Source organism: Ambystoma mexicanum, chromosome 1q (assembly GCF_040938575.1).
Source record: "Ambystoma mexicanum isolate Mex_15411 chromosome 1q, UKY_AmexF1_1, whole genome shotgun sequence".
NCBI lineage: Eukaryota > Metazoa > Chordata > Amphibia > Caudata > Ambystomatidae > Ambystoma > Ambystoma mexicanum.
In genome coordinates this window covers 1,404,071,818-1,404,098,204 of record NC_090922.1, presented here as the reverse complement: position 1 = coordinate 1,404,098,204, position 26,387 = coordinate 1,404,071,818, and the positions used below count along the sequence as shown (strand labels likewise).

The 26,387-nt window shown below is 47.6% G+C and overlaps 1 pseudogene; it reads left to right on the top strand.

Moving 5' to 3' along the window:
• The window catches only part of LOC138548266 (vitamin D3 hydroxylase-associated protein-like), a 614,371-nt pseudogene that overhangs the window by 425,885 nt on the left and 162,099 nt on the right, over positions 1-26,387 (top strand).

Sequence of the window (26,387 nt, the reverse complement as noted above, 5' to 3'; positions counted from 1 at the left end):
GTTGTCTTCAGGTGCTCAAGCAGATCTCTAATGCAAGGAGGGAGGATGGATGGTTAGTAGGGTTGGGCGGGAACAGAGCAAGATAGCTCTGGTGTGCTGTTGGCAGCTTCATGTCAGAAATATCGTTCACTGAGCATAAATGTGATTTTCTGACGTTGACCCCCATGTGCTGTTGTCCGAGATTATGTGTGGTTTGTTTTGATGTTGTGGGGTTGTGAGTACATACGGTCTGTGGTGCTGTAGATGTCTGGTTGTGCTGAGTCCAGAGTTTGAGAGGTGTATTCAGAGGAGGGTGTTTATTAGTACGGATTGTTGGTTTGGGTCCTGGAAATCCACCCAAGTGCACCATGTCTCTGACCCTAGTAATACAATTCAAGTGTGTCACCCCCTGAAAATCCATTCAAGTGCATCACATGTCCTGCCCCTGAAATCCACCGAAGTACGTCAGATTCCCTAACCCTGACATCCATCCAAGTGCATAACAATTCCTACCCCTGAAATCTTTATAACAGCTTCACCCTCCCTACCCACGAAATTAATCTAACTGCGTCACCTGTTGCAGTCATGCTCTTCGTCTCCCACATAGTTGCCCTTTCTGAGTTTTACCTTAATGATCACCTCAGCGGTCATGATTCCTAAGCTTTTCCGGAATGCGTTAAGATGTCTGATTTCTTCGTACAAGCCATATTTCTAGCTAGGTGATGTGTTCACTGGCCAAGGGGAATCCGCAGGGAATGGTTAGTCGTCATCCTTGATACCCTTTGGTATTGTACATTCTTTTTATGATAAAATGAGCATTGCTCTTCCTGTATATAAATAAAATAAATAAGAGTAATTGTGATAATTTAGTGTAATTGTGTTATTATAAATGCTTTTGATGTGATTTAATGACATTTCTCCACGGGTTTCATTATTTGCCCTAGTTCTCTTGTGAGAATTGATGTTCCTAATTGACATCCATTTGTGAATTTAATTGTACATTGTACGTTTGTCTCGAGAGATACCACTTTGTTGTTTGTTCTATTGCTGACCCCAGGTGTCTTCCAGTTATGGGGTAACTCGTCCTATTTTTCTTTGTTTGGCTTAGATTTAGGGTACTGCAGCCCCCAGGTGGCTTGAAAAAATAATGCATAACTCCCTCGGAATTTGGATAATTAATGTGGTCCTCGAGAGAGCCAAGGGGTGGGAATCTAATTAGAGGTGTGCGAGGAGCAGAACATCCCATGATTTGTGATGCAAGGAGCAAGAGGTAATGCCAACAAACCTAGTCACGCGCCAGGGAGGCATGGCTGGGACGCCTGCGTGTCTGACACCAAGAGAAGTGCACCATTATTTCAAAGGGCCAATTTGAGCTTGAAGTTGTCCACTGAGCTCATGCTAATGAACAGGTGCACACCATGTGAGTAGGCCAATGGGGCGGGTATTATCCAAAGTAACTTGCCAATCCCATAGCTGGGATCCAAGGTGATGGGCTAGGGTAACCATGTGTTAGTGGGCAGGGGTAGATTAGGTTGTGACCAATCGGCAAAGGGACTATAGGAGACTGGCAGTAGGTATATAGGTGGTAGCCAATGAGGATGGAGGATTACACTGTATATTGTTTGCGCCATGAGTGACCATTTCTTCCCTTAAAAACCTTATACTTGCTTTGAACTAACGGAGAGCTCTGTGTCAGATTGGTTCCACTGGACCTTGGTCACCCTTTTCCTTTTTGTATACAAAATATATCTTGTTTTCCTTGCAAAGAGGTGCACCAATCATTTTTCTTTAGAGGAGAGTTTTTTTACTGTGACATTGTCTGGAGGTCTTGCCTTACAACTGTAACCTTATCCGCACTCTGGACTGCATTTCCATCTCTCTTACACTCTCTGTAACCAGAATTCATAGTGCATCCAGGAGACCGAATCACCTCAATAACCACCTGTTGTCTTTCTTCCCAGCAAAGGAAATCTTATTAGCACAAACCTGCAGCCAGTGGTCTCTGTATGCAAAATTCCACTTTTCATGAGGAGAATTGTGGGCTTTCTTCTGAAACCGTGGGTAAGTTGAATGTGTGTATTTATTCTCATCTTAGCCATACTTTTCATAGATGATGCAAAAAAGCACCAGTTAATAATGCCACATCCATGGTGACTACATATTTATGAGGCACTTAAAACTAGATATTATCTCAGAACCTAGAGTTTTGTGGGATGACTAATTTGTGACATTCCCCAGAAAAGATGCTGATCATTTACTACTCAGGATTCATCTGATGATTACAAAATCAAAAGTCGAAGTTCTACTGCTTGAAAATGATGCTGATGTTGATAAAGGTTTGCAGGCATGATGCTGTACCTATGACTCACAGACAACAACAAGGACAGGCGGGTGTTCTGCATTGTTTGCAAAGAATAAAAAGGTCGCAAAATGCACGTTTCTGCCCCTTACTCGCTCTCCGCTCGACACTCCGACACTCCGACACTCCGAGGGGGCCCTGCCCTACACGATCATTTATCCTCTGTTAGCATCCAGTACTACTTTTTTCGTAGAAGTTCTGATCACTCCTATTCTCCTAACACAGTCTACTACAGGATTTGCTTGTCACATTTTCACCTGTTCTCCTTGGCATATAATGTTCATGGCCCAGCGGCCCAGGTTAAAAGCTTTAGCGAAGGGAGGGCTTTTAATGAGGGAGCTGGGAGGTGGGTGCTCAAAGCCATTAGCATTCCGGGTTTACAAAAGCGATAACCCATGCTGCTTAAAAAAGGATTTCATTCATTGAGGCGGATGCGCGAGGCGTTCCGTTCAATTAATGAAATCATTTTCCAAGGTGGCCACCATAGACCGGGATGGCGGGGCTCTTCAGAGCCCCTCACCCCTTTCCATGGCGGCCAGAGAAGCGGGGAAGCAGCTGCGGCCTGCACCCCCACAATAAACAGGTAAGTGTGGATGGGAAAAGGGAAAAATAAAAATAAGGGAACAGAGGACGCGGGGAAGATGGCGGCGGTGGGGAGGCGTCCGTCAGGCGGCATTGAATGCCGGCTTTCACCAACGTTTGAAACCCGCATTCCTAGCCACCTGATTGGCTGGCTCCCCCCACCAGCGTGCTAATGCCTCTTAACTCCCTCCCCAATGTATTGAACTGACCTGGCCTGACTGTCTTCCCTGCCATCCATTCCTTGCCTACTGCACTCAAAGATTTGTTTCACTTTATTGCCATGTTGTTGCCATGCCTACCTGCCAGGCTCCCTGATTGCTTTCAGCTCTCTGCCTTGTCTGCTTCTTGCCATCTTGCACCCCAAATGGACGGATCTCCATTTCCTCAATTCTCTGCCATGCCATACCCCCCTGCCGTGCTGATCAGTCCTGCCTCCAGAGCGTAGGTTCACCTTTTGGAAAGGGAAGTCAAAGTCCTATGGCAGTTACATTGCCGCCTATAAAAGGTTGGAGCTGACATAAACAAAAGGAAGTCAATAGGTTACTGTACAGGCTGCTATTAATCGCCTGTCTTCTATTTTACCAAGTTTGAACATTAAAACAAAGTAGCAAGTGGTTTTGTAAACAGTAAAATCTGGGTACACGGAGCGGGAGAGGGATTCTGAACACAAATAAATACCAAGAGCAAATTTGCAAATACTTTTGATGCTCGACAACTGGAATTAGTATTTAAAATACATTGCCATATGTGGAACTCGTTGGCGTTCTGGCTTAAATCTTTGTCCGTCTTTTGTCTCTCTACGTGCTTAAAATGTCCAAAGATGCTTAAATGAAAGGTGCGTGTCACTCTGATTACCGGCATTCTCCCTTTAGTCCCCTGAGCTAGTCTTTGGCCCTCATTAGGACCCAGGCATTAAGGGGTTTACAGCGCCCTAAACGGCGCCGACCCTTAACGCCTGATTCCAAGGTCCCTTTGCGGGATGGTGATTTTAACGCCTGCTTTTTGCAGGCGTTAAAACCCATGCCGCAAAGGGACCTTGGTGCTAATTACGCCACCGTAATTTACGGTGGCGTAATTAGCGCCTTTCCCCATTCCCATTAAGCCCTATGGGGCAAAAATGGGAATGGGGAAGGGTAAAATGGGAAATGGGGATTTACCGCCCCACTCACCTTGGAATGGGGCGGTAAATCCGCCAACCACCATGGCGTAAACATAGTTTACGCCATGGTGGTAAGGGTACGACCCAGGTGGTAACTTACCGCCTGGGTCGTAATGAGGCCCTTTGTATTGGTTGCTCTCAAACAGCAGCGTGTGCCTTATATGGGCCGCCAGTGGTCGAAGTGTAAGAAAAGAAGTAGTGGAACTATGTTCCCTGCTGGCCTGCCCCGCTCCTCACAAACCCCATTGCCCTGCCCCCTCCCACACACAATACAAACACCCAAACACATTTGCCTGCTGTTTAAGGGAATGTGAAAGTGCAAGTTTCAATTTCTTCCTACACTGTCATTTTAAAACGAAACCGTTCCGGAACGGTTTCTTTTTAAATTGAAAGTATAGGAGCTGTAAAACTTAATTTAAAAAAAGTAGGTGCACCGCTCCCAACCGCCCCCGCTCACTTTCGACCACTGTGGGACGCCCAATTCCATTACAAAGCCTTACCACAAACAATGGTGCATTTCTATTTGCTGAGATTAGCAGCGATTACTTAAACAACATTTAGTTAGAACCTTAGAGAGATGTATAGAGGATATAAATCTTCACATAGGTTGGCAGAAAGTATTACACTTTAGTCCAGTCGCAGAAAAGATTTCAATGTATAACTGTATGTCTTACTGCTAAACCCTATGTGCATCTTAATTCGAGGCTTCATCATATCTGCAATGTGCCTAGGATTCTGAACTGATGGGATTTAATACATGTGATGTACATGTTTGTATTATATGCAGACATGTTCAGTAGACCTGTTCGTTAATTCGTGTTTGTGTATACTTTAACAAATGTGTAGGTTAAACAGCACTACCGACAACTCAACGGCCAACATACAAAATTAAACATTGCCTTGGTGCTCACAGAAAAAAAAAACAAAAAAAAACGGAGAAACAGAATATTGGTTTGAAACTCAGCATGATACTTTTCACAAAGGCAGGACATTTTTGAGAGATGAAATGGCAAGCATTGCCAGCAATATAATCGATTACAAATAAAAAAAAAGCTATTTAAATGTACAAACCTTATAAACTTTATAAAAATGTAACATTGTTCATTTCTAGTGGTTACTTCTGGCATATACCTCAGTCTTAAATAAATGGTACACTTTTTCTTACTGAGCACAGCACATTATCCGAAATTAGAGTAACCATACAGATATATGGTGCAAGAAGGATATCATGTATTTCAAGATGGACAGTCTGTCTTCTAATATACTCATTTCAAATACCACTAAGAGAAAAGGAAAGGAACAAATAGCACTATTGTGGATTTGTGTCTGCTTTGCATACAATCAACACATATTGTGAAAACAGATGCATGAAGACAGATCTTTATAGTTGACAAATATGGCTGTGATAAAAACAGAATGTGCTTGAATTAGTAAGTACATCATACATAATGGGTTTGGTGGTCATTTCAGTTTTTAAAGCACTAACCTAATTAGTCAAGCGTTGTAACCATGAATCCCATATGCTCATTTGTACAGCATCAGAACAGGGGAGTGTAATGCAACTGCTACAACCTCTATCTTTCCATTACGGGCCACAAAGTGATCTCTACCATTGCAGAATTTTAAGAGGATGAGCAGAAGTGGAGTCTCAGGCTTTTTCAGAAACAATACATAGACATCCTTTTAGAACTATGTATACAGGTGTGTAGGAAATGACATGCACCAACATTAGGTCCAGCGAGATAGCTGGGCCAATAAGGCCAGTGCGATATTTCAGGCAGCCAGAGTGATCTGTGACTTGTAGGGTGCCAGGTACAGGATGTCAAGTTGGGTGAGGTGGTGCACATTTCCTTCCCTTGGCGTCTGGGCCAGTGTTGTGGAATGGGTTTACACAATTGTAGACCATAGGTTAGCTGTGTGTTGTGGGATCCTGTTCAGGTTGTGACTTACCAGTATGTAGAGGTGGAATTTAGTCTTTCTGAGATGGCGAAGGGCGCTATAATTTCCATCATATGCCGTATTTTTGCCGGCATGAATTCTTTCAAAGTTTTTTACTTCGAAAGAAATCAGCCGGAAAATCATTCAAAACAAGGGGGGGGGGGTAAGGGCGTAAAAAGGGTGGGGAGGGACTTGGGAATGGTGAATAGGGTAGAGAAATGTAAATCTTTTTTAAACGATTCGTTTTTTCAGGAGTATTCCCACAAGTAAATTATTTCGAGTGAATTCCTGTCACCAAAACGACATAGAACTATTTAAATCGATTACAGACCTGTTAGGGGTCCCTGACATTAAAATGCACAAATCCAATATGTGAAACACATAGTAGGCCAGGACGACCATTCATTGGCTACATAAATATATTTGTAAATCGCTAGGATGTTCTATTGTCAGTTACCTCCATTGATGAACATGTCAACAATAGAGTGGCTCACTGGTTCCATTGAACACACTGGCCCTCATTACGACCCAGTCGGTAAGGGGTTTACGCCGGCGTAAACATCGCCGACCCTTACCGCCTGAGTACGAGTTCCCTTAGCGCCATGGCGGATTTAACACCTGCTTTTAGCAGGTGTTAAAATCCATGGCGCTAAGGGACCTTGTTGTTAATTACGCCACCGTAATTTACGGTGGCGTAATTAACGCCTTCCCCACTCCCATTATGCCATATGGGGCAAAAATGGGAATGGGGAAGGGTAAATGGGGATTGGTGACTTACCGCCCCGCCAAGGTCGGAATGGGGCGGTAAATCCGCCAACCACCATGGCGGAATTGGCAACTTAGCGCCATGGACCATGGTGCTAATAGCACCATGGTTCTCCGCCAAGGTCGTAATGAGGCCCACTGTGTTTATTACAAGGTCACTTCCAGCTTGCCATTAGCCCTTGCCAACTGTCCCCGGAACTGCTTCACGTTCTGGTTCCAGAAACACTCCTGACCATTGGTTCCATCAAGGGGAAGGGAACATGGGCAAGAGAAAGGAAGTCAGAGAAGAGGCATCATAGATGGGGAGATATGGATCAGAGAACACAATCTAACACAGCATGTTATGATAGGTTATTAATAACGCGCTTAATATCCCGAAGTTTCTGAGTTCGGACCCGGGGATCGAACCTGTGTGGCTCAGTGTCGTCTTGGTTCGAAGGTGAACACGTTGCCGCTGAGCTATCTTCCCGAGACAATGGCCATGAGTTAAAGGATTGCTCTTGAACGTGATACCCTGCTCTTGTTCCACTTCCTCTCATCTTCTAAAATCTCTGCCTCCATCATTGCTCTGATCGCGCTTTGTGGACCTCCATAGCAAGAGCTCCTTTTCAGTACAAACAGATTTCTGCACCATTGCTTTGTCCCCAGGCATCACATGGATGCCAACACTTCGACTAATCATAGTGATCCTTCATCCGTGCACCTGATCTTACCACCCTGCTCCTGGGGCGATGTTTATCCAAGCCCATGTATTTGAATCTGTTCCTCCACCCCAGGCCAAACATTGAGTTTGGCTCCCTCCTAGGTAGCTGTTTGAATGGGATCATCCCTGTGTTGACATGCATTGAACTGTGAAGGTTTACAGCTGCATGCAGGGGACCCAAAAGCATGCAAGTGCTAACTTGTGTAGTCCCCTGCATGCAATTTGCATGTGATACAAAATGACCATTTTAGTCTCCACCTCAACCACCACATCTGTTCAAATTGTTGGGAGAACATGTCCACCAGGACAGGTATATGTGTCTTTTGTCCAACAACGGTGATCGGGCATAAAACATCAAACGCCAAAAACTCCCATGGTAATTTGGGACACTTAATAGGGTGCAAGGATCAGATACGCAACCTAATCACCTTGTCACTCTCTTGATATCACGTTCAACACACAACTCAACAATAAAACAAACACACTGAACCAACCACTAACACTCCCAGCTCCTCGCTCCTCTCCAGTTTACCCCGCACAATCCTCACACAATCTAACGGAGCAGTCTCACAAACACACAACACACACATTTACCATAAAATCTACAAACATCCCAGTCATTGGTACCCTTCCGGACACAATATCCCCAATGCGACATCCAAATGCACCTGGAAAGCCGACCCGCACAGACGCCAGTTTCTCCTGAATCTTCAAGAACCAACAGAAAAGCACAACCTTTATCCTATTCCCTCTTCACCTCGCTAACCTACTCAGCCCACTTTCTTACAGAACCACATGAGTGCCTGAAGACCATGTCAATGGTAACAGTGCATGGTGTAAGTCAACTTAACATAACACACCACCTGACCAACTCTTGCACCTCTTCATAAACCCCGGTCCACCAACAGACCTTCATGACTGTTCACCCTGTTTTTGTTCATTCCAAAATGGACTTCAAGACAGATTTCTACGATGGCAGCACAACCCCTTCATGGAGAGATAATTTTTCTTCCTTTGTAAAACAAAACGTTCCTGCAATGCTAAATCCCTCCCTAAGCTTCCAGAAGCTACCCAGCTTATTCGTTGTGGCAGACTGTTCTTTTGACCCATTCCCAGCAGCGTCTTCCTCCACAACTCTGAGCAATAGAGGTTTGAATCCAGGTCCAGCGCTTAGAGACTGGTCTCTGGTATTAAGCACTTTATAAAAAAATGTATTCATTAGTAAATGCTTGACCTTATTTCCATGCATCATAAGCAATGGATTCTTGATGGACCTGAAACACCTGTTCAAGCCCACCTTAATCCCAGCATGCCTCCCTTTCCCTCATCAGCGAGTACTTTCTGAGGTAGAATATCTGCAATTGCATTCTTTCTCTTGAGCCCATACACATCCTCAAACTCCTGTCCTTGCAAAAAAAGGCCACCCAATGCATAATCCTCCCAGACACAGCCACTGATGTGAAAATTCATTTTAGAGGCCTAAAATGAAGTCCTCATTTTGGACCTCGGCCCCCAGAGGAAAGTACAAAACCTATTTGCTGCCTACAATCAGCTGATAGCCTTTCACTCCACTACACAATGCCTCTGCTCCACAGACTTGACTGTCCACATCACCATGTTCTTGCATTCATGCTGCGTCTAGCCCTGTGTCCCTAGCATCAGTCATTATTGAGCATTCAGAACTTCTGCTAAAAAGACAGTGCGTGTGCTAGAGAAAGCTCTGATTTAATCATACAGAATTCTGCTCAGCACTCGGGCCCCAGATGAAACCCACACCCCTCTTGCATAGTGTGCACATCCTCTTATTCTTGTCAGCAAAGTGTCCCACAAACCTGGACTGATACTCTACTAATCCAATAGATTACATTGTCTCTGTCTATCGACAGGTCTTTTCATGCGCACAATGGCCTTCAAGCGACTACTCTTTGACCTGACCCTTTCTGCACACAACTCATGTCCCAGATAGCTTATAGAAATTATGCTTAAATTACGCTTTTATCCCATGAGCATGAGTCATACTCTTCCAAGTTCTTCGGAACACAAATTTGCGTCCCATAGTTTTCCTCTACAGTGTGACCAAAGACCAAAATGTTATCCTGAAAACATTCCACCTCTCCTGCCATTTGCATTAAACTCATGCATCACTCAGTGAAAAAAAAACAGACAACACTGGCACGAGCCCAAAAGGCATATTCTTGTGTTTAAAACTACTGTCAGGTGTGATGTGACTTCCCTGCAGAGCGGGTGCAATTTGATCTCTTGATGATCAGAGGAAAGAACCAGTGTGCTGAATACACACATTTCACAGATGACAACCAGATATTGATGCCTATCGCTGGGGACCACAAACAAGACACTGCCATCATTAACAAGATTTACGCAATCACCCAAAATTAGATGGCCACCTATAGCCTATGCTTGAACAATGAGAAAACGGAGATCCTCATTGTAGGCTGCCCACCTGCCTGAAACCTCTAGATGATAGCTACTGAACCATACATATTGATAGTACCCATCCCAGTCCTGAAACAAGTAAACACACTAAGCATCTACCTAGATGCTAATCTCTTCATGACCAAACACATCAATGCCTTGTCATCCTCTACCACGTGTACTACAAAACTTATCTCACTCAGCCGACAATTCCTCACACCCCAGAACTGCCTCACCTTAGCACAAGCCCTCATCTTCTCAAAACTAGACCACTGCAATATCCTCTTACTGTGCACCACGACAACAAATCTTGCCAAACTGCAACTATTCCAGAATAAAGCCCTAAATGCTCCCTTGGGCTTAAAACAGAATGATCACATATCCTATATTAGTACCCGGCGAGTTCAAGCAGAATGCAACACGCATTCTGATTGGATCTTGCCGGGTCCTTACCCGGCTGAGAATCCTTCGATTCTCGGCCGGGACTCCAGCTGCCTTGTCCTCGGCGGGGGGGCGTGGCAGCCCCTCAGCCAATGAGGAAGCTCGAAGCGGGCCCCGCTCCGAGCCTCCCACGGCTGAGAGGCTGCCTCCGCCCCCCGCTGGGGACTCGGGTAAGCTTTTTTTTTTTCCCCTTCCCTCCTTCCTCCCTACTTACCTTCTTGCTCCTGCGTCCCTGGTGGGGGACGATGGCAGCCTCCAGCAGTGTGGCGACTCCGCGCCTCCACACAGCTGGAGGCTTCCATCGTTCCCTGGCAGGGAGGAAGGTACGTTTTTTTATTTTTTTATTTCTCCCCCCTTCCCTCCCTCCCTCCCGCCCTCCCAACCCCACTTACCTTCTGCTTCTTTTTTTTTCGGGAACGGACCCGCTGGGAACACTTGTGTTCCCAGCGCGTCCGCTCCTGAAGGCCGCCATGGAAAGAGAAAACGGACTCCCGTTTTCCCTTTCCCGGCGGCCATTTTCCTGGTCGTTTTTTTTTCTGTCCCGAAATGCCGCAGCGTTTCGGGACAGAAAAAAATGCTTTTAGTGCCCCGGTCACGCACATAATGCGGGCCGGGGTACTAATAGCAACATAACCTGAGCGGCGGGGGCATTACCGACTCAGGTAATGCCACGGGGCCTTCGTTAAGGCCCTCGCTTCGCTCGGGCCTATAACTATGGGCCCCGGAGCATTACCTGAGTCGGTAATGCCCCCGCCGCTCGGGTTATATTGCTTAATTAGAAGAGAAGTTCATTGGCTCCCTGTCAAAGTGAGAATCCTCTTCAAGACCCTGATAACTGCTCACAAATGTATCCTTAATGACGCCCCCTGCTATTTGAACAACACCAGTACCCAAAAGGTTTCAGCCTGATCCCTAAGCTCAAGTACTAGCACACACCTGAAAGTTCCTCACTATAAAAACATAAGGGCGGGAGGCGCTAGCTTCCCAGTAGCCGCACCAACGCTCTCAAACACTTTTCTGGCACAGATTAGTAATGATCTCAGATTCAAATCAATGATCAAAACCTGGCTCTTTGACAAATTCGACTACGGTCGTACTATCTCCATGAATATTCTTAACATGTTTTAACTGAAAGTATGTGACAAATGATGTTCTTAAGCAACCAACGCTGTGATACCTCTGGGTTTGGGAGTGTAACAAATGCAAAAAATAAATAACATAAAATGAAAAATACCTTGGCCTCGCCTAGGAGAGTTACTAACTCCCTATACTGGGAAGCCAACACATGTGAACCACTACATTCTTGTCTACTGCCCTTATATTCACACATAATTGTATCTGCCCTGTTGGCTCTCAAACTACTACTACAGGCAACACCACACAGTTTTTTTTTTTAAGTGTGCAGAGATTTTGCTCTTAATAGACACCAGTAACTTTTCTTACTCTTCCCATTACTCCTGCCTACCTTAAAATTGATCTTTTGCTGGAACACCTTTGGGCAGCTCAGTTTTTCAGTAACTACACACTTGAATATTTCTTCAACTTTCTTTTCCTCAGGACCAATGACTGACTTGCCCAGGTACATGGGGGTTGAGAAAATACCAGGAGCTCTTTGTTCATTCCAGCCCTGTGGACGGGCGTCCGCCCTTGTGGTTCACATGGCTTTTACTCTGTATAGCTGTCAACACATAATGCCTCTAGGCATTGAGCATTATTTCAGAGGGCAGCAACTCTTTCCCTTTTGACATGAAGCCTTGCACCTAAACCTCATTGTCGATATGTTAATAATTGTCTAGTCTGAACCGGAATCTACTAGCGTTTGAACCACATCCATGTCTGTGCTATTGCCTGGATGGGTCTTCCCATTCCTCTTTTTCAGTACTGTACTTCACTCACTCAGGACACACCTTCGCCATCACTCGCTTGTCGATCACCCATGCTGCCCCTCATCTCCGTAACATAATCCTTCAAAATGTTTTTGCAGCACCTCGCAAGTCCCCATTTTGCCCTGCATTGTCTGTATTCAAGAGTGTCCCAGACATCCACGAACATTGCTAGAGGCCTAGAGTCTGATCTCTCAACAGGTTCATCCCTACTCCCTGCATGATCCTTAAATGTCTTGCGCTCTTCTGGCTTTTCTCCACCGCACAACCCAAGGCCCTTCCAGTTATGGGATCCAGTTGTCTTGGCCTCTTTGTTTCTCTAATTGTATGACCCTCACCTGCCCTTCATCTCTTGTCCGATGTGTCACGCACTGCAACATTGTGCTGCATCCTCTTGCCCAGCCCAATCCTTCATGGGAGTGTTTGCCTGTTCTCCAAAGCTCCTCTCTTACCTTGGCGTCAGCTATCATCAACACCAACTGGTCTCTCATGCGCTCATCACAGAAGTCCTTAAGCTTGCGCTTATTAGCTAAATCCCGCCCCTTTAGCTGAATCCCTGAGGGCGGTGTCATTATCTTCAATCCCTCACCGGAACCCTCTGCAGTCATACCCAAAAGTAACACCCCGCAAAAATGATGTTGGGTTTTATTTGATAGTGTATTTGTAGTTTCTTAATGGCTCTCTCATAAGCATTGAAGAATCCGTTGGCTGCTGCTTCCTCGTCTTTGTATGCTCCCCAATGGGTCATTCTGGGTTCAAGCAAACTGCTCAATATGCAGCACCCCTCATACTCCAAACAATGCAAAAGTGGCACTAGCTTTCTCTCCACAAAATATGTTGCCTCATGGACAGTCAACAAATACTGCCTCATCACGAGTTTGGTGGTAACCTTTAAATACGGGAATAACGCTATTACCGCCGCATTTATGGGTCTGCCAAATCACAGGCTTGGCGGATTTACCCCCGGCTCTGAGCTGGGGGCAAATCCACCACGAATTTGACGATTTTCAGCGGTATTATTACGGTAATAGTGCCGAACATTCCCCATTGGGCCCAATGGGGAATGGGAAATTCCTGAATGGGCCCAATGGAGATTTAGGGCCTCATTACATGGAAGGCGGTAAGGGTTAACGGTCACCGGTAATGGTACCGGTGACCATTAACCCTTACCGCCTTACTACGTGGTCCCTTTGCGGGTTGGTACTTTAACGCCTGCTTTTTAGCAGGCGTTAAAAACCAACCTGCAAAGGGACCAGGTTGCTAATTACGGTACCGCAATTTGCGGTACCGTAATTAGCACCTTCCCCATTCCCATTATGCCCTATGGGGCAAAAATGGGAATGGGGAAGGGCAATGGGGGAAGGGGGATTTACCGCCCCGCCAACCTTGGAATAGGGCGGTAATTCCCCTTTCCTCCAAGGCAGTTCCGGTATATTACCGGCATGGACCAAGGTGCTAATAGCACCTTGGTCCACCGCCTACCGTGTAATGAGGCCCTTAGTGTTCCGCCAAGCCCGTGATCCGGCGCTAATAGCGCCAAGGGTTTGGCGGTAGGGCTAATAGACCTGGCGGTAATACCGCTGGGGTTAGCGCCCAACTGGAAAGGCCTCCTCTCATGCCTGCAATTCACCATTGTTGCTTCTGGGGAGGAAGGTCCGCATCCCAGGGATATTCACCATAGTTAAATGTAGCACAATGTCCGTGGTGGGGCACAATCCATGTCTCTCCTAACTGGAGTAAAAATACCATACTGCAGGAATAGGGCCCAATTCATGAAATTATAGTAGGTCAGGCACATTTGTAATGGTTTGTTTTAGTCAGTCACCAAAATTGATGAGCATGTGATCTTTACTTCTCCATTTAATTTGCAGTAGAACTGTGTTTTTTTAAATTTGATGTATGCATACAAGATGGCGTACATGAAAACATCATGTTGTAAAACAGTTACTTCAGGTATATCGTAGCTTTTCAAGGATCTATCGCAAATCTGTCTCAAGTTTTGTCTCACAAAGAAATGAGGATCATAGACCTGAACAGGTCTTCCTATCGTACTGGGTCTGAATTTCAACTTTATTTGGTTTTCTTCAACTTGTGTTTTTTTTTTGTTCCATAGAGTCCTCGGATCGCCAAGCATTTTACTTCAATATCCAATACAGGGTAAAATATGTTTCTTTGTCTTTCTTTCTACTCTGATTACTTTTGTCTTGTGAACAGTGCTTGACATGGCTCTCACCGAGGCACAGCACGCCACATTGCTGATTGAGACACAGCACACCACATTGTTCATTAAGGCACAGCACGCCACATTGTTCATTGTGGCACAGAACACCACATTGTTTCTTAACTAACCACAGTTGATTTAATTAGTTCTCTGAAATAATTAGCTGGGTTGGTAGAGAAAAGCGAATTGGGGACTCAATTAGGGTTTATGCAATTAGTACCTTAAAAACATGTTATACTGTTATACTTCGATAATACTAATAACTTTTACTTTACATCTGCACATTGAAAGCAATTTTCTTAGGAAATGTAAACCGATAAATGGACTGCACTTTGAAGATTGAAACTTTTTACGAGGTTTTTAGACCTAGGGCCTCATCACGAGTTTGGCGGTAACCGTTAAATGCGGCGGTAGCGCTATTACCGCCACATTTAAGGGTCTGCCAAATCACGGCTTTGGCTGATTTCCCGCCAGCTCTTAGCTGGGGGGAAATCCGCCAAAATTTCACGCTCATACCGCCGGTGGGAAATCCGCCGGCAGTAAGAGCACGAAATTTCCCCATTGATCCCAATGGGGAATGGGACATTCCCGAATGGGCTCAATGGGGAATGGGGATTTCCCGTTCCGCCAAACCCGTGATCCGGCGCTAATAGCGCCGGAGGGTTTGGCGGTAGGACAGATAAGGCCAGCGCTATTAGCGCCGACATTACCGCCCAACTCGTGATGAGGCCCCTAGTGTTGTTGGGGTCAGTTTTACAGGATGATTGTGCCTGTAGGGCCTCAACACGTGTTGGGCAGTATGCAGTAAAACAGCCGAACGCTAAGCGCTCTACTGCAACTCGGTCCAGCGCAACTTGCACCAGATCACGAGTTGGGGGGGGAGGTAATTCCCCTTTGGGGTTGGGAAGCACTATTACCGCCAATGGTAATTGCACCGGCAATGAATGTAATATAATTATTGGCGCCGAAAATGGGCCAATAATTATATTTTTTATCTCCAGCAACAAGCTGGATGTACAAATTGCATTTTCCGCCCAACTCGTGATTTGGCCAGCGCTTAAATGCGGCGGTAATACCGTTATCGTGTTGCATTTAAGAGTTCAGGATTAACTTGTGATGAGGTGTGTGTCAGACCAATAAGGATGTAATGGCATAATGAGTCGGTCAGTAAAATGCAAGGCCTAATGCATGCACACCTTCTTTTTAAGCTATGACCTATGTTATCGTTCCCTTGAACAAAAATATTTTAATCTGAATTTTAAAGGTTTTTATTAGAGCAACGTAACCATGTTGTCCCTTTAACAATATTTTTTCAGAGACTTTCAGAGATTCATATTAGGGAAATACAACCATACCTGTTACTTCTCCAGCATGGGGTCTGTCATGGATTCACATGCTCATGAATATTCCCCGTCGTCAGGCTGGGAATCCTCAGTGAAAGAAAAATCAGTTTCAATTTCGTTTCTGAACTGTATTTCTCCCACAAACCAATCACTGAGCTCTGGGTCATACTGCCCCCAGCCAATGACTGCCCTCTACCTAAGCCCCTTCTCTGGCAGCCATCTTCAGATTTTTACCGCACGTTCAAGTGTTCAGAGTCCTCGTGCTTTGCTCCTAGAGCATTTGCTGCATTTTTATGAGAATAATCTCTATTTTTCATTCAATTGAGCCCTTGTGCTCCATCGATCATCCTTCCGATTAACGGGGACCCATTTTTCTGATTCTTCAACGCCCCTCAAGGGCGGTTTTTCATAAAATGTCTTCTTGGTGGCTTCCAGAAGGATTCTTCAGGTCTACACTGCGTGGATCATGTCGGAAGAGAAGAAGGAAGCCCCTTCCCTTTTCAAGCTGTGCTCTGGCTGCGGTTTTAAGCGATGTCTACATGGACAACAAGCATTCTCAGTGCCTGTACTGCTTGCACCCCACGCATAAGGAGGAAGAGTGCGTGATTTGCCGCGGCGTCTCGGCTTGCACGTTGAAGGATCAGCGCCAGCGACTGGAGTCGTGGCTGCCGGCCAAGGCCTCTGCCCCGGGTGGTATCCAGGGTCACGCCTCTGGATCAGGAAAGTCAGAGCGGGCTTCTAAGACCGTTGAGGGTGCCTCATCCGTGGGGTACCAACATAAAGCTAAGCACTGCAAGTCCGCTTCCGTCAGGGTCACCTCTACCACGGTTCACACAACGGTCAGGGCGCGATCGTCTTCACCTTCGGCATCAGTCTCCAGCCACCAGTCTCCAGCCACCACTACGGGTCATCCTCCAAGAGGAAATCGGCTACTCCAGGGAAGCTGAAGGAGAAGCCATTGAAGGCCAGGCCGGATAAGACCAGGCCAGATGCGGTGACCAGACCGCCGTTGGCGGAGAAGGCCAAGAGAGAAGGCCAAGGGCCCAAAGGGGAAGGGCAAGGGGCCCGAGACGGCCAGTAAAGACAAGGCCAAACCGGCTGAAGGGCCTTGTCTGCCGTGCAGACCCAGATACACCAGGTGAGGTTGTGGTTCTGCTTTGAGGTGGTGGTGGCGTCACTTGCAAAGACGTTGGGGTGGACCCACAGGGTGTTCTTCCTCCCAGTAGGGAGGCTTTGGGCATACCTGTGGACAAGACACCAGAAAAGAGGATGCCGGACCTCAGCCCGAGACTGACCCCTCTGGCTCCCGGAAAAAAGGGGTGTGTGGAATGTCTACAGGGCACAGACATCTCTTCAGTGGAGGATGAGGAGATCATCTCAGTCCAGACCATCCAGGAGGATGATGAGGATAATGCCGGAAGCTCCCCCGCGATGGGGACAACAAAGAAGGCGAGGGTGGCGACGACGAGGGGCCCTAGGATGACGAACCTGCGCCTGTGCCCCAGATTCTGTGTCGAGAACTCTCAAAGGACATTCTCTCCACCCTTCATTCTCTGCTTAAGGTGATGCAGAGCAGGATCCTGACAGGCCCAGCGCCCCCTCCACCCGTAGCACCAGATCCGACGGCCCTGTTGCCGGCAGGGGAGCCACCGACCAGGAAGAGGCAGTCTATGTCTTCATGCCAACCGCCACCTACCTCCCTGCCGCCACCCTCTCCCCCAAGGGAAGAGGAATGGGATACTGCATCGTTGACAAAGGACAACAGGATGTGGGACCTCCAGTCACCGCAGCCTAGGGCCTCGCCACCGGACAAGGTGGCCTCTTTTCATGCGAGGATTGCCCGGGCATCTGAGCTGTTCCAGCTCACACCAGAAGAGAAAAAGGAGGGCTTCTTGTACCAGTGCCGAGAGCCAAAGAGAAAGACCATCCTTTCAGTCGCGCTCCTGGATGATGCGTGGGACGACGGACTGGCCCTAATAATGGACTCTGCTACAGCCCCATCGAAGAGGGACCGGCTGGAGAAAAAGTACAGGGTACCCGACTCGGCACTCAAGTGCTTATGGGCTGAACCCTCACTGGACAATATGGTTTCCGCAGCCGCCAGGAAGTAGTTGTTGGGCTCGGCATCTTCTTCCTCTTCTTCCTCCTCCACCCCTTCGGACACAGAGGGAATGAAATTGGATTCAGTGGGGAGGAAAGTAATCTACTCTGCGGCGACGACGATCAAGGTGGCCAATGCCCTTGCGATCATGGCCAGGTCAACCGGGAATCGTGGTATAAACTGGCCCCGCTCTAGGACTTCCTCCCCGAGGACAAGCAGGCAGAGGCTTTGAAGATTCGGCAAGAAGGTGAGGTGGCGTCAGACCACGCCATCTCAGTGGCCCTGGACATCATGGTCACAGGTTTCCGCCAGATGGGTAATGGAGTCTTCATCATTGGGGTTGGCTCAAGGCCACCAACTTTTGGCAGGAGGTCCAGACAAGGGTATTGGACATGCCATTCGATGGGGATAATCTGTTCGGGAAGGACGTGGATGAGTCCCTCCCGGACAGCAAGTAGGACACTGAGACGGCACTTGCCCTAGGTTCGGTACAGCAGCGACAGACATCATTTCATTCCTCAGGAGGGAAGTCATTAAGGTTGTGGAAAGGTTTTGGTGGCTGTTCCTCATCCTCTTACCGCCAGCCCTCCCACTCCTCGACCCAGGAAGCCAACAGGGGTCCATCCAAGGCCTTCGGAGAAGGACGTCATTGTTGTCAGGGACCGCAAGGTGACCTGTCGACCTCCAAGCAGGACTGAGCCGGCCAGGTCTTCGTGCCCCCCAATGTGTACCCTGGTGGGAGGCTGGCTGGCGAACTTCGTCGCCATGTGGGAGACCATCTCCACTGACAGATGGGTGCTAGACGCTCTCGCCTACGGACACACTCTGGAATTCCAACTACGGTGTCTACAAATACCACTGGTGGCATGGCAGGAAAACCACATCCCTCAAATGCTGCTGGAGATTTGGGCCATGATACGAAAAGGGGCAATAGAGCTGGTCCCACAGTGACTCCGGGGCTCCGAAGTGTACTCAAGGTACTTCGTTGTCAGAAAGAAGACTGGGTTCTGGAGGCCGTCCTCGACCTACGGCAGGTGAACAAGGACATAGAGTCCAGAAGTTCCGGATGGTCATGCTACAGCACGTGCTCACCCAACTGGATGAAGGAGACTTTCTGTCATCAGATCTGGAGGACGCTTACTTCCACGCCCGCATTCACAAAGGACACCGCAAGTTCCTGTGGTTTGTCGTCCATGGCAAGCATTACCAGTTCAAGGCACTGCCTTGCTGACTGAAGTCAGCGCCCAGGATCTTCACCAAGTGCTTGGCGCTGGTGGCAGTCTATCTGCAGCTGCAGGGCATCCACGTTTACCACTATTTGGACGACTGGCTCATCCAGGCCAGGTCAAGAGACATTGCTGTCCATCACATGGCACAGACCGTCCGTCTGCTGAAGGACCTGGGGTTCTCAGTGAACTATGCAAAGTACAGCTTGATACCATTGCAGGAGGTGCTATTCCTGCAGTCCCGCTCAACAGTGTCATGCCTGGCGCCATCCTCGGAAGACAGGATATCGGCCATCTTGGGCATGGTGCAGCGGCTGTTGGCACTGAAGGTTGCCCTGGTGAGGACCATCAAGTCGCTGCTTGGCATGATGTCATCATGCATATACCTGGTTCGGCTCTGCAGGTTGCGGATGCAGCCCCTGCAGGAGTTCCTCAATGCCCGGTGTATCCAAGTGTCGGGAAGCTTCCAGGACAGGATCGTCCTCGACAAGGAGTTCTCACCGGCAATCCGATGGTGGGGCGTGCGCTCCAATATCGCCGGAGGCATGGATTTCCAAAACCCCCGTTTCCAGGAGACTGTCACGACGGACGCGTCTCTGGAGGATTGGATGGCCCAGAGGCCTGTGGCTACCGGAAGAGAAGAATCTACACATAAACGTGTTGGAACTACGAGCAGTGTTCTGGGCCCTCAAGTCTTTTCTTCTGTCCCTCAAGGATAAGGTGGTGTCTGTCTTCAAGGACAATACCATCACGATGTTCTACATACGGAGGCAGGGGGCACCTGATCCCCAGCGCTCTCCTGGGAGGCTCTGGGCCGTCGCCCAGGGGATGTTCCTCATTCCTTTTCTTCTGGCAGGCATACAGAACACCGTCTTCGATTCCCTCAGCAGGGAGCTCTGCTCGTGCCACGAGTGGGAACTTCGGCAGGACCAAGTGGATCACCTGTTCTGCAGATGGGGCAATCCCTGAATCGACCTATTTGCAACTGCGGTGAACACCAAGTGCCGGAGGTTCACTAGCTGGTTTCCCCGGCCGGGGAGCATGGGAGATGCATTCTCATTCCCCTGGGACAGCCTGTTTCTGTATGCATTCCCTCCGCTGCCTTTGCTTCTTCGAATCATCAATGAAATCCGACAGTCTCGGTGCAGGATGATCCTCGTCGCACCAGCGTGGCCAAGGCAGATATGGTACCCGGACTTTCTCAGCATGTCAGCGTCCCCTCCAGTCAAGTCCCAGTGGTCATGGACTTTCTTGCCAGGGAAGGAGGCACCATACTGCATGGGGACCCAGGATCGCTGAACCTGAATGTCTGGCTCCTGCAGCATTAGAGTTCAGAGGATACGATCTCCCAGCGGACTGAAATGAGGTTCTTGCCAAGTCAAGGGCATCGTCTACTTTAAAATGCTACGGACACAAATGGAAGAGATTCACAATTTGGTGCCGTTCAATGAAGATCAGCCCTCTGAGGGTCATGGCTCCTCAGGTGCTGCCATATGTGCTGTCGTTGGCCAAAGTGTGACTGACTCATGCCTCCATCAGGTTCTTGTCATGGAAGACAGCTTTTCTCATGGCCATCACCTCTGCACGACGAGTGGGTGAGATCCAGGCCCTGTCCTGTAAGCCACCATACTTGACTTTCCGCGAGACGATGGTGGTGCTGTGGATGCACCTCTCCTTCATGCCCAAGGTGCCGCTGGACTTCTATCTAAACGAGCCCTTGATGTTGCCAGTATTTTTTTCCGACGCCTTTGTCACCGGCTGAAAGGAATTTTCACTCTCTGGATGTGGCTAGACCGCTGAAGTTCTATGTGGACCAAAAGAGGAGTTTCCAGAAAACATCTCAGCTCTTTGTGAACTTTGGTCCTGTGAACCATGGGAAGGCTCTCTCTAAGTCTTCCATTTCCAGGTGGCTTTCCGGCTGCATCACGCACTGTCACCAGTTGGCAAACCGTCCGTTGCCTGGCCGTCAGAGAGCCCATTCTTCCAGAGCAAACACTGCGACTACGGCATTCCTGCCTGGTGTGCACCTGCTCGACATCTGCAGGGCTACGACGTGGAGGTCGATGCACACCTTCACGAAGTTCTACTGCTTGAAGGTGAGCCTTGTGAGGAGGTAAGATATGTTTATGTTGAGCCTTGCCACCTCCGGTGGTTGTGCATGTGTGTACTTCTATGTAGTCTTTATTCATGAGCATGTGAATCCATGCCAGACCCCATGCTGGAGACGTTACGTACCTGTAACTGTTGTTCTCCAGCATGGGCCTGGCATGGATTCACATGCAAACCCTCCCAGCTGCCCCTCTGCGGCTCTTCTATTGGTCCTACTGCCACTTTACATGCTACGAAATCTGAAGATGGCTGCCAGAGGAGGGCTTAGGTAGAGGGCAGTCATTGGCTGGGGACAGTATGACCCAGAGCTCCGTGATTGGGTTGTGGGAGAAATACAGTTCGGAAACTAAACTGAAACTGATTTGTCTTTTACCGAGGATTCCCAGCCTGACGACGGGGAATATTCATGATCATGTGAATCCATGCCAGACCCATGCTGGAGAACAAGAGTTGCAGGTAAGTAACTTGTTCCATAGTTGTTTCACTGTGTTTAAATGTTTTTTTATAACTGATGATGTTTTAGCATTTTATGTAAATTATAAATAATTCCTCTTTTAACATATATAAAAAAGCAATACGTTAACACACATTTTTTGTAGCCCATGTTCATGTGTGTTACTTTGAGGAAAACTTGCCCGGGTTGCAAGTTATAGCTGAAATGCCTAGGGCCTGGGCTTTTCCATGATACTGGCCCCAGCAAATCACCTTTAATATCCATTGGACCTAACATGGGTTTTCGATCCGTGATCTCTATATTACCATAACAGGACAGTTAGACACTGTTCATGGCTTACGGTTATGGCCAGTGGTCACAATCCCTGGGCCATGTACTTCAACCATGTTGCAGGCCCTTCAAAGCATCTCATAGTAGAACTTGGGCCATGTGACAGGGGAGGTCTAATGCAAACTTTAACCACACACGCACTCCCCAGTGTCCTTGGCCTGTAGCCAGATGTCTGCAGTCCAAAGTTATAGCACACATGTTTTATACTTTGCAGAGAAAAAACAGTAGACACATTGACACCCAATTTACAAAATCACACTATTGGGATGTGCCCAAAGCAGCACTAGCAAGTGTGTTGAACATCCTTCCAGTGGTTCGAGCTGTAGGTGGACAGACATTTTGTTCCCATTCAATGAGCATCAGAGAGGACCTTTGGACTGGAGCAGTGGCAGTGAATATACAGCAGCAGCGGAGAGGCCAAAAGGGACAGCAAAGAGCTGTTCATGTGGATCACACTTATGATTGAAGGAGGTGGGGCTCTCTGGAAGGAGGGAGAGCACAAGATAGGTGTTTCTCCATCCTGACATTTAAGTTGATAATTGTTTGTTGTGAACTTTGAATCTGTTGCCTGTGTCTCACTCCAAGATGCCCTCACATATCCAAATGGGGGTAGAAAATAGGCACTCTTTTGCAAACCAGAATTACAGCACATTGGAAGACCAGTGGGGACCTGCATATGTTGTTCTAATCTCTAGATGAGTATGCACACTTTATGTAATTGTGTATTTAAAACAAGTGAAAAAACAGAGTAATTAGCCCTCCAACCTCCCGCAATACCCCCCCCCCCATTATGCCCTCCCACCTCCCTCAATCCTCCACACCCAGGCCCTCCCACCTCCCTCAATCCCCAACACCAAACTATTTAAATAAATTATAAATTAGAACATAGAAGCTGAAAATCAAACAAAGACTGCTCAGGGAAACCAGTAGTTTACTGAACTATTTAGAAATGCATTAATTTAAAAACATCTGTGGCCTAATCTGGTGGCGAGCCCTTTTCAGCAGTGTTGGATATAGAGGAGACAATGCCCAGGTCCACCTGCAAGAGACAGACAGCTGCAGAGATTTAGCTGTCTACCAGCTGCCCAGGGCAGCGCAAGATGGGGGGGGGGGGGGGATCTTACTGCCCATTCAGGCACTCAGATGGCTGGGTTGGATAGACACAAACTGAATAGGCCCAATCTAGTGGAGACCCCTGGTTTGAGGTGTTTGACGTAGAGGAGACAATGTCCTGGTCCACCTGCAAGAGGAAAAAAATAGATTTTACTGTCAACCAGCTGCCCAGAAGAACGCTAGGGGTAGAACTTACTGCCTCGTCAGGCACTCTGATGGGCAGGTTGGATAGACACAAACTGAATAGGCCTAATCTAGTGTTGAGCCCTGGTCTGTGGTGTTGGATGTAGAGAAGACAATGTCCTGATCCACTTGAAAGCTGGGATGTCATTTGGGGGGTCGCAGCTATGACCCCTGTGGTCTCCCTTGCTACTCCTGTTTTTAAATAAAAGAAAAAACTGAAGCCTCAGACTGTTTTTAAATAAAAGAAAAAACGGAAGCTTCAGATGGTGTTTTAATTAGACAGCTGTTGGGGTGCCAGTCGTGTGTGTGATCCTGGCAGTAGGATATTATGCGCAGACAGGGACGTTTGTTTTGAACTTTGTGATTATCAGTCACAAACATTGTTACTTTTCATTGGTGATTTCACAGCCAATGAAATGTAATGTGTTAGGGGGTGGCGAACCTCCATTGAGCACCATGTGCAGCAGATACAGAGCAGCAACCTGCTTAAACCAGGGCAGGGTTGGCCAGTGCAGAACAGAAAGGAGCCATCTCATTCATCTATGGAGCAGACACACCAGTCTTAGGGACTCGGAGGTAAGTTAGTGGATTCCTCCTCCAGTCTCCCTGCTTATGCCCCTCACTGTTGGGTTGTGTGATGTGCCTGTATCACCGTCCACTTTTGATCCTGTTGGGGAGAAGTTGGACCCCCACCAGGGCTTCTGGGGGTCAGCTATGGGAGACCCCAACACCTCCCATTTTGCCCAAAGAAATGCAGCAGAGACCCAAGCAGGCAGCAACATGTTCCAAACTAAGTTTATTTCTCGGCAGCAAAAAAACCACACAGAGAGCTACGTGCACAGCGAAAATCCAGGCACCGTCTCCCCTGGGGCTGGCTTGCAAGCCAGCTTTGTAAAACACTGCAGGCTGACATCACAGAATTGGACCAGCTCCCAGAAACCTATCTCATCCTCTTATTGGCTGTTAAGTGATAGGTTACCTATGGCGCCCTTATAGGGAGCCTGATAATTGGACATTAGGACTTTTGCGTCAGTGGGTTGGTTTTAACTGCACCACCACCATTACCTAATTCTACACTTGTTGCATTATGAACTTGTTCCCATCAGTTTTTGCTGAATCAGGCTTTTCTCCCCTGGGCTCTCGGCTTTCATTGGCCAGAACTGAGCCATTCTTGTTACAATTATGTTTCAAATGATGTGTGGGTCTTTTCGAAAATGTCTTTCGTTCCCAGGGAAAAAAACACTGGGCGCTGGAGGTTCTGTCTGCCAGAGTTCACTGTTGTTCAAAGAAAGGAATCTTATCTTACTGTAAGACCTTGGCTGCTCCTGGGTTTGCGAGGAGTATTGCTGAAGTCAGCACGAATCCCCACTGCGGCTGGTGGTCAGTGAGACAAATGCACTTGGCTGTAATTTTCCTGAAACATGGCTTTACACTGTGCAATTAGATCAGGTTAGTTCCTATTGGCATCTGCAAGTCTTTAAACAGGGATTATTGTGTTTTGTAGATTCTGGTATTGCTACATTGAGGCTAATGTAGCATGGAAGTTGCAATGTTGGTGAAGTGGGTGTCTTTCAGCATATTTGTCACCCATGGGTGCGCTGGGGCCTGGTTCAAATGATAAGTGCGCTCCTTATTCTTCCTGCTGTTCCTTCTGTTTATGCGCCTGAGGTGAGGGGGCAGGAGTTTGATCTCGATTTTCCCTCTTCAGTCCCTCCTCTGGTCGACTTGTCTACCACACCACCAAGCAACACTCACCTCTGTTAGGCAGAATCCTGTGCAGTTCCCTTGGGGAACACTGCAAAAAGATTAAGACTACAGGAGTAAGCAGTAAACCCAATTGGTAGCAGTCTGTACCACCCAGATTTACCTGGTACCTGTGGCTGAGGAGTCAGACTTCTCTCAAGAAGAGTTAGGCAGTATACAGAGGATACACAATAGGGCTAAAAACACAGTAGAACAAGCAAACCCTGACCAGAGCTTTGTATCAAAAGTATATAATTATTTATTTAACACACACTTTAGAAAATACACTAGCACTATTAATCAAAGCAAGTTAAAAACACAATCAGAAAAGTATACACACCTCCCTTAAGAATTATTAGACAAGTCTAAGTCAAAACACCACTTTTTGTCAAAACAGAGGTGAGCGCGTAACCTAGATGGCACTCCAATAATTAAGTAAAAGGGAGAGAAAAAGTCAGGTCATAAAAATAAAACGGTTCCCAACACTTTTGAGAGACTAAAACAAGTTAGCGAACAAGTTACAGAGTCTACTGTAGTGCCAAAGTTCATAGGCCAGGCCCACTTTAAATGGAGCAAGGTGAAATGTGCCCAAGATCACACAGTTGAGAAATGCATTCAAGTCTTTGTAGAAATGTTCAAAAGAGGTTGGGGTGGTTCAAAAGAGAAAGATAGAAGGTCTGGGGGCCAACCCAGTTGGAAAGCCAAGGATTTAAGGGTCACCTTGAGCAAACCGAAGAAAGGGAGGCCAGGTGGTACACAGTACCTTTAAAGTTGAGGAAGCTCCAGCGGTGGCAGTAGTTCCTGGCAGCAGGTGCCGTTCGTGGTTTCAACCAGGGGAAGAGAGGATCTCGTCGAGGAGGAAACTTGAAGTCGTTGCACTGCCCAGGGAAGAAACCAGCTGCGGAGTTCGTCGGTTAAAAGGTGCGTTCCTGGTATTCGCGGTCACAGTGGTGAAGATTGGCTATCCGGCCGCCGGGGTGCTTGGCATGGGCGATTCGACCAAGACACGACCTGGAAGGCGAAATGGCGAACTGGTTGACCCCACCAGCTCGGAGGAAGAAGACTCTTTCAGCAGAAGATCTTCTCTTGTCGTCGGGAAAGTGGTGAGGTCATTGCAGCAGGGCTCCACCGGTGGTGTCGTCATTGCAGATGGCTCAGCTTCTCCCCTCTTCGTATTTCTTAGGTCCTGTGGCGACTTCTGAAGTTCCAGTCCCAAAAGCCCTGCTTTTATGCAGAAAAACCCCCATTCAACAGCCTAGCTGTCAATCAAACATGCTAAGTGGTGAGCCGGGCGGCTCACCACTGGGCTAATCAGAACAGAG